The sequence below is a fragment of the Patagioenas fasciata genome, chromosome Z (genome assembly GCF_037038585.1).
Source record: "Patagioenas fasciata isolate bPatFas1 chromosome Z, bPatFas1.hap1, whole genome shotgun sequence".
NCBI classification, from domain to species: domain Eukaryota; kingdom Metazoa; phylum Chordata; class Aves; order Columbiformes; family Columbidae; genus Patagioenas; species Patagioenas fasciata.
The window spans coordinates 1,345,286-1,357,437 of NC_092560.1; the positions used below are offsets into that span (position 1 = coordinate 1,345,286).

Consider the following 12,152-nt stretch of genomic DNA (forward strand, 5'->3'; position numbering starts at 1 on the left):
AGTTGTCCAGTTCTAACTGGATGTATACTGAAATGCAGTCGGATAACATCTGCGTTTTTACTGCTTCCTTCTTATCTTGAGTCCTTCTCTTTCAGTTTTTGTTATTTCTGTAATGGCCAAGAAGGAATTTTTCTGAAATTTTATGAGACTAATATCAGGTGCTATCTGAATACAACATTTAAATCTCAAAATATCTTCAGAGTTAATACGCTAGGATGCAAATTCATTGAATACTTCTATATGCATATATTAAACACACATTTAAGATTAGTATTTCTCCACTCAAGGTATTATTTGAAAAAGAAGTCAGTGTAGGGATGATCTACGACGCAGTGCTCACTGCTTGAGCTTCAGTATTTGTGTCATGCCAATATTTAATAAATAAACCACAGAAAGCTTCAGTTTACACCATCATCTGCCGAGAGGGAGGAGGGAGGAAGCAGCTTTTAGTGCTCGAAGATGTGGAGATAGTTGAGTCATTTCCTCTGAATATGTGTTGAAACACTCATATCGGGTCTGAGTTTCGTTCTGAGTCGCTGCAGTTCAGTTGGTGTTTGCTCAGAGCTGTTGCTTCCAGCTGCAGGTGAGCGCTGTTACCGAGCAGCCGCCAGCTCCGAACGCTAATTCAGACCTGCAAGTGTCTTTGTGAAGCAAAAGATGCTCAGCTCACTCCTGTAATGCTATTTTTAGATAGGTGAAAGCTGAAGGAGCTTCTCAATTTGGACCTGGTAAGGTAGGAATTTAGTTTTTTTATAAAGTCTAACATGCTCTGGTATAGTATTATATGCATCCTGCTTTAAAATGTAGGTAATTTAAAATTCTGTTTTGGAAATAATTAGATGTTTGCATTTGATGGAAACTGCATGTCCTAAGTAGATAATACAGAGTGAGGAAAACTGTTTGCTCGGTTTACTGTACAAAATCACACGGAGGAGCATCACCTGCTCACAGATGCACTGATATCTGCAGTAGTTCAGCTTTTTCGGAATCTCAGTGTTGTTTTTCTTCTGCTGAATTCTCCACGTTAGCAGAAGAATAATTTTATTTAATTACTTGCATGTTGGATAGTTTGAAGACCATCATTCCTCCTTTTGAATTGCTCTCCTGCCAAGCCGTTTGTGGAATTTGTGGCTGTAACACACTGTCACTCCTTGATGGCAATTGAGTGTATTTAAACATCTAGGCAGCACTGGGTCAAGTAAATCTAGCTTCGACTGTAAAACCAGAATCTTATTTTTTGAATGTTTTTGCCATTTTAATTTAACAGACCAGTGTTATCTTCATAACCTCGGTCTTTTGAACTTGAGTACAAGCAACAGTAAGGAAGTTCCTCTTCAGAGCAGTTTGATGTTATTTTATGGTAGTGACAATGTTGCTGTATTTGCTTGAAAACTGATTCAAGAGAATTCAAATGCCCTGTTCTAATAGTTATATTTCCCAAAATTTAAAATATAACTCTATCATAGAATTTAAGTATAAAACTACTTCTGAATAACCTATGTTACCTGAAGTGTGCGCATATTTACATAATTGATTATTATTAATAATACGGAAAATTAAGCTAGGAATATGTTAGTATGGTTTTCTGTTGTGAAAACATGGACAGTGTATTTTTAAATATGATTACTGAAGATAATATTTTTTCTGAGGGAATGATGCATATGGCATATATGTTGGCTTCAGGTATTTATCCCATTCTGAAACAGAGACAGCTCGTTCACAGATCATCTTTGACATGGATGTGACACCTGTCTCTGGTTCCCAATTGACTTATCCTTCATGTGTCATGTTTGACATAACTTGCGGTGTAATTCTGCACTCTTCAGGCAAGTGCGAGGATTTTTGTGCATGATATTGCAAATTTCTGTAGAGATGAAGAAGTGCTAGCAGTCAGAAGTTAAGATAGTGCTGCATCTACCTGAGACTTAATCTTGGAAAAAAATAGAAAAACAAAACACATACATAATTTTAGCACTTCACGGTTTGATAGTTTTAGGAATTTTAGGGTCTTTTTAAACAGAAAAAGTATATAATTTTTGTATTTTCATTGTATTTTCATCCCCTTACAGACTGCTTTTATTTCCCCATTTAGTTTGTGTTTTCATCACGTGTTCTTGAGTGCAAGTGCATGTACACTTGCAGAAATGTGTTCAGACAGCCTGTGTAGCTTCCAATAATCTTCTTAAAACCAAAATGGCACAAGAGTGCTTGTTCTTTTTGCTTGTCCTGGGAACTGAATAATTCTGCACAGATGAAAGTCAGACCTAATTAGTTTCATTTATACTGCTTAAAGAAGCATTTCTTGTTTGTTTTTGAAAACGGTTGCACTCTTGGGATGTTGAGAGTGCAGGTAAATGCACTTTTAAGTGCACACAGGAAACCACTTCGTGTTTATATTGTTGTACACACCTCTTGCTGCACCTTTGAAAATAATGTGTTTCTTTACTGGGAGTGGAATGTGCAGGGGAAAGGTTTAAGTCACACCGTATGTGAGTACTACAGCATAAATGCAAGGCATATATATAAGCTTGTTTTGAAGTTTTCAGGGTTAATGTGTGTCTTGGTGTCTTGGACTCACTCTGCTCAGAAGGGGTGGAGAGGTAGGTCGGTCTGGATGCCAACCCATACAACCGGGCATAGAATGCTTTGAGGAGAGGTAGCTGAGGGCAGCATATACTTCATTTATTGTCATATTTCAAAGCAACAGAGAATCACAAAACAGCCGAGGTTTGCAGGGACCTCTGGAGATGTCCGAATTGAACCTCTTGCTCAGAGCAGGTTGTCCAGGACCATGGCAGAGCAGGTGCTGGGTATCTTCAGCGATGCTCTCCGGGCAACCTGCTCCAGCATTTGAAAATACATAATACAGGAAAAACAGATGTGACCTCAACAGTGCTGAGGGGCAGGAGAAGCAGCGTTGAGTGACCTCCCAAAACCAAAAATAAGCTGACAAAAAAGGAGGGAGTAGTCACACAAAACTCCCTTTAATTACCTTTTTTTCTAGGGTTTTATTTTACACTTGTAATAGGTTTTAAAGCGATACTATCTAATGAGTCTATCAAGCCCCTTTACACCCTTAGTATATTTTTTTTAATTACCTTTCAGTCAGAGGTGATAGTTTTGTAAACAATTGTGGGAAATTATGGAAAGACTGAGGCCAGTAATTAGCTCCATTTTCCCATGGGATTAGATAGCCTGTTGATAACGTTTTTCACAAGTAAGGTGAATCATCTGAGAATAAAATTTGCTCTAGAAATATTTTGCATGCGATTTGTTATTTAGTAATTAATGAAGAGTGGTATCCTCTTTTCTAATATCAGCTCCAGAACTATGAGTACGCACATCTCACTTGTGCCTCTAGGAAATTTTTGTTCAGTTTCCCTCTGAAATAAGAATGAAAGTTGTGGACAGAGTAGGGAATGAGATCAGGGAGGATGATCCCACAGCAAATTTCATCACACTTGACCAAGTTGCCTTGAGTGTTGAAGTTTCATTCTGTTTGACAATCCTCCTTGAAGAGAGTAACTCAGCTAGGGAAACCAGCAGGATGCACATACAGCTGGGGCTCTATCAGTCATTGCACAAAGAAAGTGTCTCCTCTGGGAGCCCACTTACATTTGAGACAGCTTTAATTATCTGGGAGTATACATGGGATTTCTTCCTGGTTGTGGATGCAAATCAATTATTCTCCTTACTCTGGGCATGTGTCAGTGTGCTTGAACTGAAGAACCTGGAGTCAGCAGTGATGAATGGGGCAGACCTGGAGCTACCACAGCAACATGGATGCTATAGGAGAAGAAGTAACTCTTGGGGTAACACTTCTCCAGCAGCAGCTTGAGCCAGAGCACTTCATTTCTCCAAGTCCCTGGCCTCACTTGTCCTAAAAAATCGGTGCTTAACAGTCGGTTGCTTTGCTTACTTTTTAAATTTCTATTTTACCTTGTGGAATTGACGTTATGTTTCCCTTTGTGGGATTCACTGTGGGGCTAAGTGACAGAAATGCAAGATGTCAATGTACTCTCCATCTGGTGGGACATCAGGTCCTCTGCCTGCAGCTCAGGCCTGGGATGGAAGAATTCAGCAGAGGCTACTGGTCAACAATGTGATCAAATTTACAGCAGGCATTTGGGGTTTGGAGGTGTCTGCTGCTTCAGTTTCTCGCAGGACCCTCACCAGGTGTTGTCACCTGGTGCTGGTGGTGGCTGGGCAGGGACTGTGCCAGTGCGGCTGTGCAATGGAGCTCTGTCAAGTTCATAAAATCTTCCAGGGAGGAGGAATAATCTCACAGTATTTACGTGCATCACAAAGATGTGGAAGGTGTAGGTGGTGTCAACGAAGTTCACCTGTCACCAGCACTGGTTGTCCTGAGCTGACGGGGTCTTGTTCCTTGTTTGAAGCCATTGCAGCAGAACTGACCTGTTGATACTAGGTTATGGCTTTGTCAGAGACATGGTTTGATGGGAATGTTTATTCCAATTGTCCTGACTGTATATGAATTTTTAGATTTATATTTTGGTATCATCCATCCACATGTAGCTTCCCTGGTTGGGATGATGCTAGCTTTGTGGACACTCACATATTACTTTGCTTCCAGAAATTTCTCAATTACTATGCTGATACTCTTGTTTTACTTGAAGATGCTAAAACAAATTAATCTTTTCAGAGTTGTGCATGATGCTTTTTGTGATAATGGCGTTATTTTCATGATGGAAGGGACCAGCCTTTTTTTCATAGCATAAATTTGTGAGAGAAGGTGAGCAGTTCCCTGCTGAAGTACGACAACTGGCTATTTTTGTTCTCTCCATTCTAGGAAGAGTTTCCGAAAGTGAGAGTTGATAGGAATGATGATGGTTCACCTGTGCTTCATTATTACTGGTGTTAGTTAGGAAGAGTTTCCACTGCTTGCAAAATATTGGGACTCCTTGAGCATCATTGTAAGGATAGACTATATTTACAAATTACTAATGAATCAGAACTGTATCTTTTTACAAATTGAGATGAGAAGCATCTTTCTCAAGAGTCAATTCTTGAACTATGAGCTTCCCCTATAAAAACAGTGATAACAAGTAATAACTCAGTTTTCCTCATCCCTCTCTGTGTTAACAGACCATGTCTAATTGTACAATATTATGAGATCTTCAGTAACTGATGGAGGAGAGTAGCGATGGTGCCTCATACACGCACTGAGAACTGTTTGCTCAAAGCCTGTGGGCTGTGCACACTTTTCAATAAATGGAGTCCTTTTATATTGTGTTTTACTTTAAAAAAAGCTGTTGGAAGACTAGAAGAGAACTTGCATCCACTTGCAAAAAGGAACATTGATACAGAGCCTCCAGAAATTATCAAAAGTTAGGCATTGGTTCCCTGCCTGAAACTTGAGCATTGTAGTACGCAGCTTAATAACCATTTACATATATTTTAGAAAAAGAACCCATCAATGGAAAGTGCCAGAAGAAAATAAATAGTAGCTTTAGTGGGAAAATGCTCTACATTTGGTGCTGCCTCACCTGCACAGCTTCATAGTTACTTGACTGCGGAGCAGACAGGCATTCTGTTGGAAAGCTGCTGGCATTCTCTTCCATTTTCTCTGGCCCTTATCAGTTATTTATGACGTTAGGGGTTATCCTGGAGCTGGGAGTTGTCACTCTGTGATACTTGCCAGAGATGCACTGGATAATGCTCATTCAAAAGCACTTTCCCACTTTGCCTGGCATTTGGCGATGCTGGCCCCAAGCTGATGTGTGATGATGGGGACATGTGCCCTTGGTGGATCCCACTGTTCACAGAAAGTTCGTTCCTGCTTAGGAAATCAGTATGACTGTGGTGGGTGGGCTTTGTCTGCTCTGTTTGCAAAGGTATTTCCCCCCTCTGAAATTTGATAAATAAGTCTGAGATTCAGATGTGTTCTTAAGGACACTCGTACAGTCCAGTCCCCATTTTCACAGCATTTCAGGACCTTTCTGAGCACTGCTGAGTCAGTAGCTTTATCACATTCTCATCTTACAACAGCCAGTGATGGAGCTAAAATGTGGACAGTCAGTCAGGTTTGTGAAAGATTGGCTTGATTTTCTGTGTTGGGTATGGACCAGGCAACAGTGGGCTTTGCTGTGAGAGGACTGGGCCTCCTCCTGTTCTACAACAGGTACTTGTCCTTGCAAACTATATTCCACCCTGCAGCTGGTTTCTCCACTGGGAACAGTAGGTGATTCGAGCTGGTTACAGCTTTTTCTTATCTCACCACCTTTGTTTGCACTCTGGAACTTGTGTTTTCTGCCATCCCCAGCTATTTCTGAGGGCCACAGGATGACAATGCCAACTGTCTGGGGCTTCCATGAGGTTCTTGAGAGGCCTGATCAGTAAATTCAGGTTTGCAACTGTGAAAATGTTCACCCCAGTGAAGCACTGTGATTTTGTATCATGAGACCGTGGTCTCCCATGCCAGCATCAGTTGTCATTCCCAATGTGGAATTCTGCATTGCTGGTCATCACTAGCACGAAAATTATCTACATGTGTGGCTATTGCAGCTTTAATCTGTGGAATGCATCTATTATTTTTTTTTTTCCTGTATTTAAGCAGTTTTTGGTTCAAGACATGTGGAGAGTGTCTTAAAGTACCATGCAACCATTCTAGGCTTTGCTGTAGATAGGAAGAACATCTGATAACTCTAATTATGGCTTCTTTCAGACTGTTAAGCCTAATAGCATTACAAATCTTCTCAGTACAAAGTACCTACTTTTTACCATGTTCAAAATTCGGAACTTTGAATTATTCCTTAACAGGCATCTTGCAGGTGGGCTGAGGGTCTCATTGCCCCAGATACTCCAATATGGGTATTTAGCTGTTGGATAGATGACTGCAGAAGATGTGTGTGGTCGTTACTTTGCACCTTATTCTTCCATCAGAGGTTACGCAGCAGATGTTTTGGTTGAATTAATGAGCTTTCATTAAGAATATAATACCTGAAAGGCTGTAGGGTTTCTTAGGGAAAAAAATAATGTGCATAAACCTATCAGAACTAAGAGCCATCTCTTAGATGTTTGTAGGCTTTCCTAATGAAGATCAAAAGTTACGTGGTTAACACTTGATCGTCCTTCTCATCACAAGTTGTAGTTTGTGCATAGTTTTGTTTTATTTTCTAGGAGATTCTACTTCGCCGTTAATTGTTGCAGTACTTACACTGGATTTTTGGTTAACTATTTGTGGACTTAGCATTTTAACCATTGCCAATAGGAAGTCTTTCTGTGACCAGATTTTATAGAGAATATTGAAAATCAAGCAAGAAAATGCCTTTAAAAAAACAAGGACAGTTAGACACTCTTGGTCTTGTTCAGAGACTTTGAGACCTTCACTAGTGGGGAACTTTGCTCTGTGTTTTTGATTGTGGACTTGACCTGAATGTGGGTTGAGATTAATGTGATTTCCACTTTTTGGAAGCATTTTCTTCAGATCAAAGTGCTCCCCGTTACAGTTGCTGCCTGCAAACATCTTTGCCCCACTTATCTGAAGTCCCTGGTGAGTAATTGTACTTATGAGACCGTATTGAAACCGTGTGTCTGTCTTCAGTGCAGTTGCAAGTTTCTATGCAGTGAGAAAAGATAATTCTGTAAAGGTATTTATGGTACATTCCAGTAGTGCTGGTTTAACCGGAGAAGTTTTGTGCTAGGAACATGTCAAAAGCAGATCTTCCTGGTTTGTATCTTGGTTCTGAAAAGGAAGTTATTTCTGGATGTCAGAAAATAAAGCTTTTTTCTTGTTCTTTAATAGAGATAATGTCAGATAACTATATACAGTCAGGAATGAGTTATTTTTGTGCTATCATCGTTGCTTTCAGTTCTACAGAAATAGGCATCTGAATTTTACAGGCTGTTAAGGCAAGGCAATTTAGATAACGTGTTTAGAAAATGTTTTCCTCCAATGCACACAAAGCTTCAGTTCATACTGGATGTTGCAACCATGTTGTGAGTAAATTTGTTGCTGGATTTCTGAAATAGCAGTTCACAGTATCAGTTTTTGAATGTGCTGTGAAGGGATAGAGGGTTACTGTTCCTGTGTATTTGTATTCAGATATGTGTGCATTTGTGTACGCATTTACAGGGTTGCGGCCACTTTTGTTTAATGTTTTGTGTAGTTTGATGCTGAAAGTGTGACTTAGAAATATGGTTATCTTCTGTAGAACGTAGTTTTCTGTTGAACAAAGTAGAATGTTTCCTTGTTATGTGTCACAGAGGGGTTTTTTTTAAGAGAAAACAGTAAGAATACCCTAGCTGTTGTGCCAATCTGCAGTTTTAATTAGACATGTCAAATCAGAAGTGCATGGATCTATCCAGCGCAACTACTTAATCTGTTCCTGCTCAGGTCTGTAATGTTATTCAAATTGGAATTGTAGACAACCCATCCCTCCCTTAATCTCCAGCGACCGGCTGCTCCTGAGGAGACTCCTGTGATGGTTTGGGAAGGTTTGTCCTGCTGCGAAGGACCATGGGGGTTTCTCCATGTCAGCCCCACCACTGGGGCTGTTGGAGAAGAACCTGCGCTGGATGTGCCATGTCCCAGTTTAACGGAGAAGCATTGCCAGGGAAAAAGCTGACAGCTAACTTGAGGAGGTGTGGTCTCGACAATAGAGTAGTGAGGTGGGTTGCAAACTGGCTTAAGGAGAGAAGCCAGAGAGTGGTGGTCAATGGTAAGGAGTCCAGTTGGAGGCCAGTATCTAGTGGAGTGCCTCAGGGGTCAGTACTGGGGCCAATGTTATTCAATATATTCATTAACGATTTGGACAAGGGAATTGAGTGTACTATCAGCAAGTTTGCTGGTGACACCGAGCTGGAAGGAGTGACTGACACTCCAGAAGGCTGTGCTGCCATCCAGAGACCTGGACAGGCTGGAGAGTTGGGCGGGGGATAACCTGATGGAATTTAACAAGGGAAAGTGTAGAGTCCTGCATCTGGGCAGGAACAACCCCAGGTTCCAGTATAGGCTGGGCAATTACATATTAGAGAGCAGTGTAGGGGAAAGGGAGCTGGGGGTCCTGGGGACAGCAGAGTGGCCATGAGCCAGCACTGGGCCCTTGTGGCCAGGAAGGCCAATGACATCCTGGGGTGGGTTAGAAGGGGGTGGTCAGTAGGTCAGAGAGGTTCTCCTGCCCCTCTGCTCTGCCCTGGGGAGACCACACCTGGAATATTGTGTCCAGTTGTGGCCCCTCAGCTCCAGAAGGACAGGGAACTGCTGGAGAGGGTCCAGCGTAGGGCAACAAAGATGCTGAACAAAGTGGAGCACCTCCCTTATGAATAAAGGCTGAGGGAGCTGGGTCTCTTTAGCTTGGAGAAGAGGAGACTGAGGAGTGACCTTATTAATGTTTGTAGATATATAAAGGGTGAGTGCCACGAGGATGGAGCCAGGCTCTTCTCAGTGGCAAACAATGATAGGACAAGGGGTAATGGGATCAAACTGGAACACAAGAGGTTCCACTTAAATTTGAGAAAAAACTTCTTTCTGGTGAGGGTGTCAGAGCCTGGCCCAGGCTGCCCAGGGAGGTTGTGGAGTCTCCTTCTCTGCAGACATTCAAACCCGCCTGGACCCCTTCCTGTGGAACCTCAGCTGGGTGTTCCTGCTCCATGGGGGATTGCACTGGATGAGCTTTCCAGGTCCGTTCCAATCCCAAACATACTGTGATATTGTGATACTGTGATATTGTGAAACAAATGATACTGTGATATTGTGAAACAAATGGTTCCAGAGCAAACTAATTGGTTATAACAAATCACTTTGTTCAAAGGGTAAAGTCTGAGTACTAAACCAGCTGAATTTTTAGCAAAAGCACATTTAGCTAAAAACAGTAGCCATACTGGAGTACTGGTAAAAAATATACAGTTTTAAAGACAATGGACTGATACCGATATTTCTGTAATTACAGTCTTGATCAAACTCTAGTTCCAAATTCGTAATTCAATAGCCAAAATACCAAATATAGTAGTTTTAAAACCGTGTCTTCTACAAAAGTGTTGCTTATCGATAGTAGATTAAAACGGTTTGATTTATCCAAGCAATACCATAGAAGGTGAAACAAAGTGGTAAAATGTACTCAGATTTTGCAAAAATTCTAATAGAACCTGTTAAAAAGAGGTTGAGGCAATATACTTTTAAGAATGAAACGAGGAAATGGAGTTGGAAAATGCAGCAGTTACCCACCCTGTCTTATAGATGAGAACAAAGACTTTCCTCAGTCGCTGAAAAGCTTGCTGTTTAAATCCCTGTGCGCACCATTTGCTGCATGTATGTGAACTACCGTGTCTGTTAGAAACACCGAGAACCCCAGAAGGATTTGGCATCATTACAGCAGCTGTTTTTCACAGAATAGACCGGACAAGAACTTTTAATTTGTGATATAACAAGCAAGGGTAATAACGTGGGGGAGGGCGGGGAGGCCAGGGTGGAGTGTAGCAAAACTGGGAAGGAAGCTGTGGTTGCTTTATCCAATAATAAATTTATAATCTTGGTGGAGAAGGGATTATTTGTTTTTATTTTTCGTTTGCTTTCCTACCTTTGTGATACTGCAGTCAAATTTTATAGTAGATTTGAATGAATAAGTGGCATCAAAACGAGTTCTCCAGCCCCAAACAGGATATGGAGACAGGTGGAAGGAGTAAGAGCTGGGTGGAATCTCTTCTGATCACTTTGTCAATATCGGTATTTGTTTGGTTTATGTTGCTGCCAGACAGGGTTAGTGTTTCTACTGAAAAAAGTGCTTTGATGTGCACTTCTGAACACCAAAACTTTCAAAATGTTAATACGCTACCATACTTTATTCTTTTGCATATTTTGTTATAATTTCTGCGTTGTTAATTACATGTTCATAAGGATATCTAGCAAGCTGTTGACAGTAACTAGTTTGATTCTGAAAATGAGCATTTGCTTTTGATTGCTTTCAAATAAAATCAAAGAGCAACAATTAGCATAAATGTCACAAAAATATTCCCATTATTCTGCAGATGGAAATGGTCAGTATTGCTGCTTGATTCTTAAGGGTTTTCTTGAATAAGTGGGTTAAATAGCTCTTTCAGTCATTGCCAAAAGGGGCTCAATCTTTTATGCGCTTGTGATTCTCCCCTAGATACGGTGTATTTTGTGACAATATGAACTAGGTAGTCATATGCAGAGCACAACAGCGTGTATAAAAATGTTGGTATCTACATGATTAATGCAAACTTTAAAAATCTCTTTATTTAGCATAAATAATCTTGAAATCATAGTTGTTGGTAATCCAGACATTTCAGGCCAGCCTGTATGCACTGTTGCCATTGTGTGATAAAGACCACATGTGCAAAATCTGATTTTTGCAGTTCCTCAGCACATTTTATCCAATTCAAAATCTTCACAACAACAGTTGAGTCTTTTCACATCCGTTATAGATACTCGTGTCTTTTCTATGAGAAACATCTGTTGTGTGACAAGCTTTAACAGAAGTAACCAGTCCCATCCAAAGCACATACATGGTTAACCAAAAAGCACATTATTAGTGCATAAAAAATGCTGCTATTAATTTCTGCAGATTTCCAACTATGTTCAAAATTCCTGAATGTTCTTTTATATTGCTATTGAAATGGATTCACATTATACATTTTTATTTAGGGAAAAGAAAATGAATGAGATTAAGTGAGTCGAATAACTGTTTTTAGTCAAAGTTCCTCAGTTCTTCTTGACTTGCCATCAACTGGAACAGTCACACACAAGGTGTTGTGTAGAACACAATCATCATAACTCTTACGTTAGATTGGTAGACACTTTCAGCAAAATTGAAGATAGCTTGTCACTTTATTGTCATAACTTTGAAGCACAATCCGTTCCCAGTGGCTGCACTGACAAGGAACCAGCAGCCACTTGGATATTTGGAATTTCCTAATTTCTTGCAAGCAGGTGTTTCCAGAGCAAGAAGCTCTGACAAATTAAGATGATCTGAAGAAATCAGTTTGACCCAGGCAGTAATTGGAGTGGAAAATTCTGCTTATGCAATATTGACGACACAGTTACATTAATTCAAACGTTTTGCTATTTTTTTCTGTTATAAAGCTGGTAATATTTCCTGCCATGAGGTGAACCTTTGACTGTGGACTTTCTGCTGCTTCCTCTTCGCAGGACACTTTGATTTCATTTCACC

General features: G+C 40.5%; 1 protein-coding gene across 6 annotated transcripts in view; it reads left to right on the forward strand.

Moving 5' to 3' along the window:
* Positions 1-12,152, forward strand: part of MCTP1 (multiple C2 and transmembrane domain containing 1) — a 280,175-nt gene that overhangs the window by 89,595 nt on the left and 178,428 nt on the right. The window contains exon 1 of one of the 6 annotated variants that reach the window (XM_071802131.1): positions 563-733. The exons of the other annotated variants lie outside the window; for them this stretch is intronic. The gene's annotated coding sequence lies outside the window, so the exon portion shown is untranslated. Of the gene's footprint in view, positions 1-562; positions 734-12,152 lie in introns of those variants that run through there. 6 annotated transcript variants of the gene reach the window in all.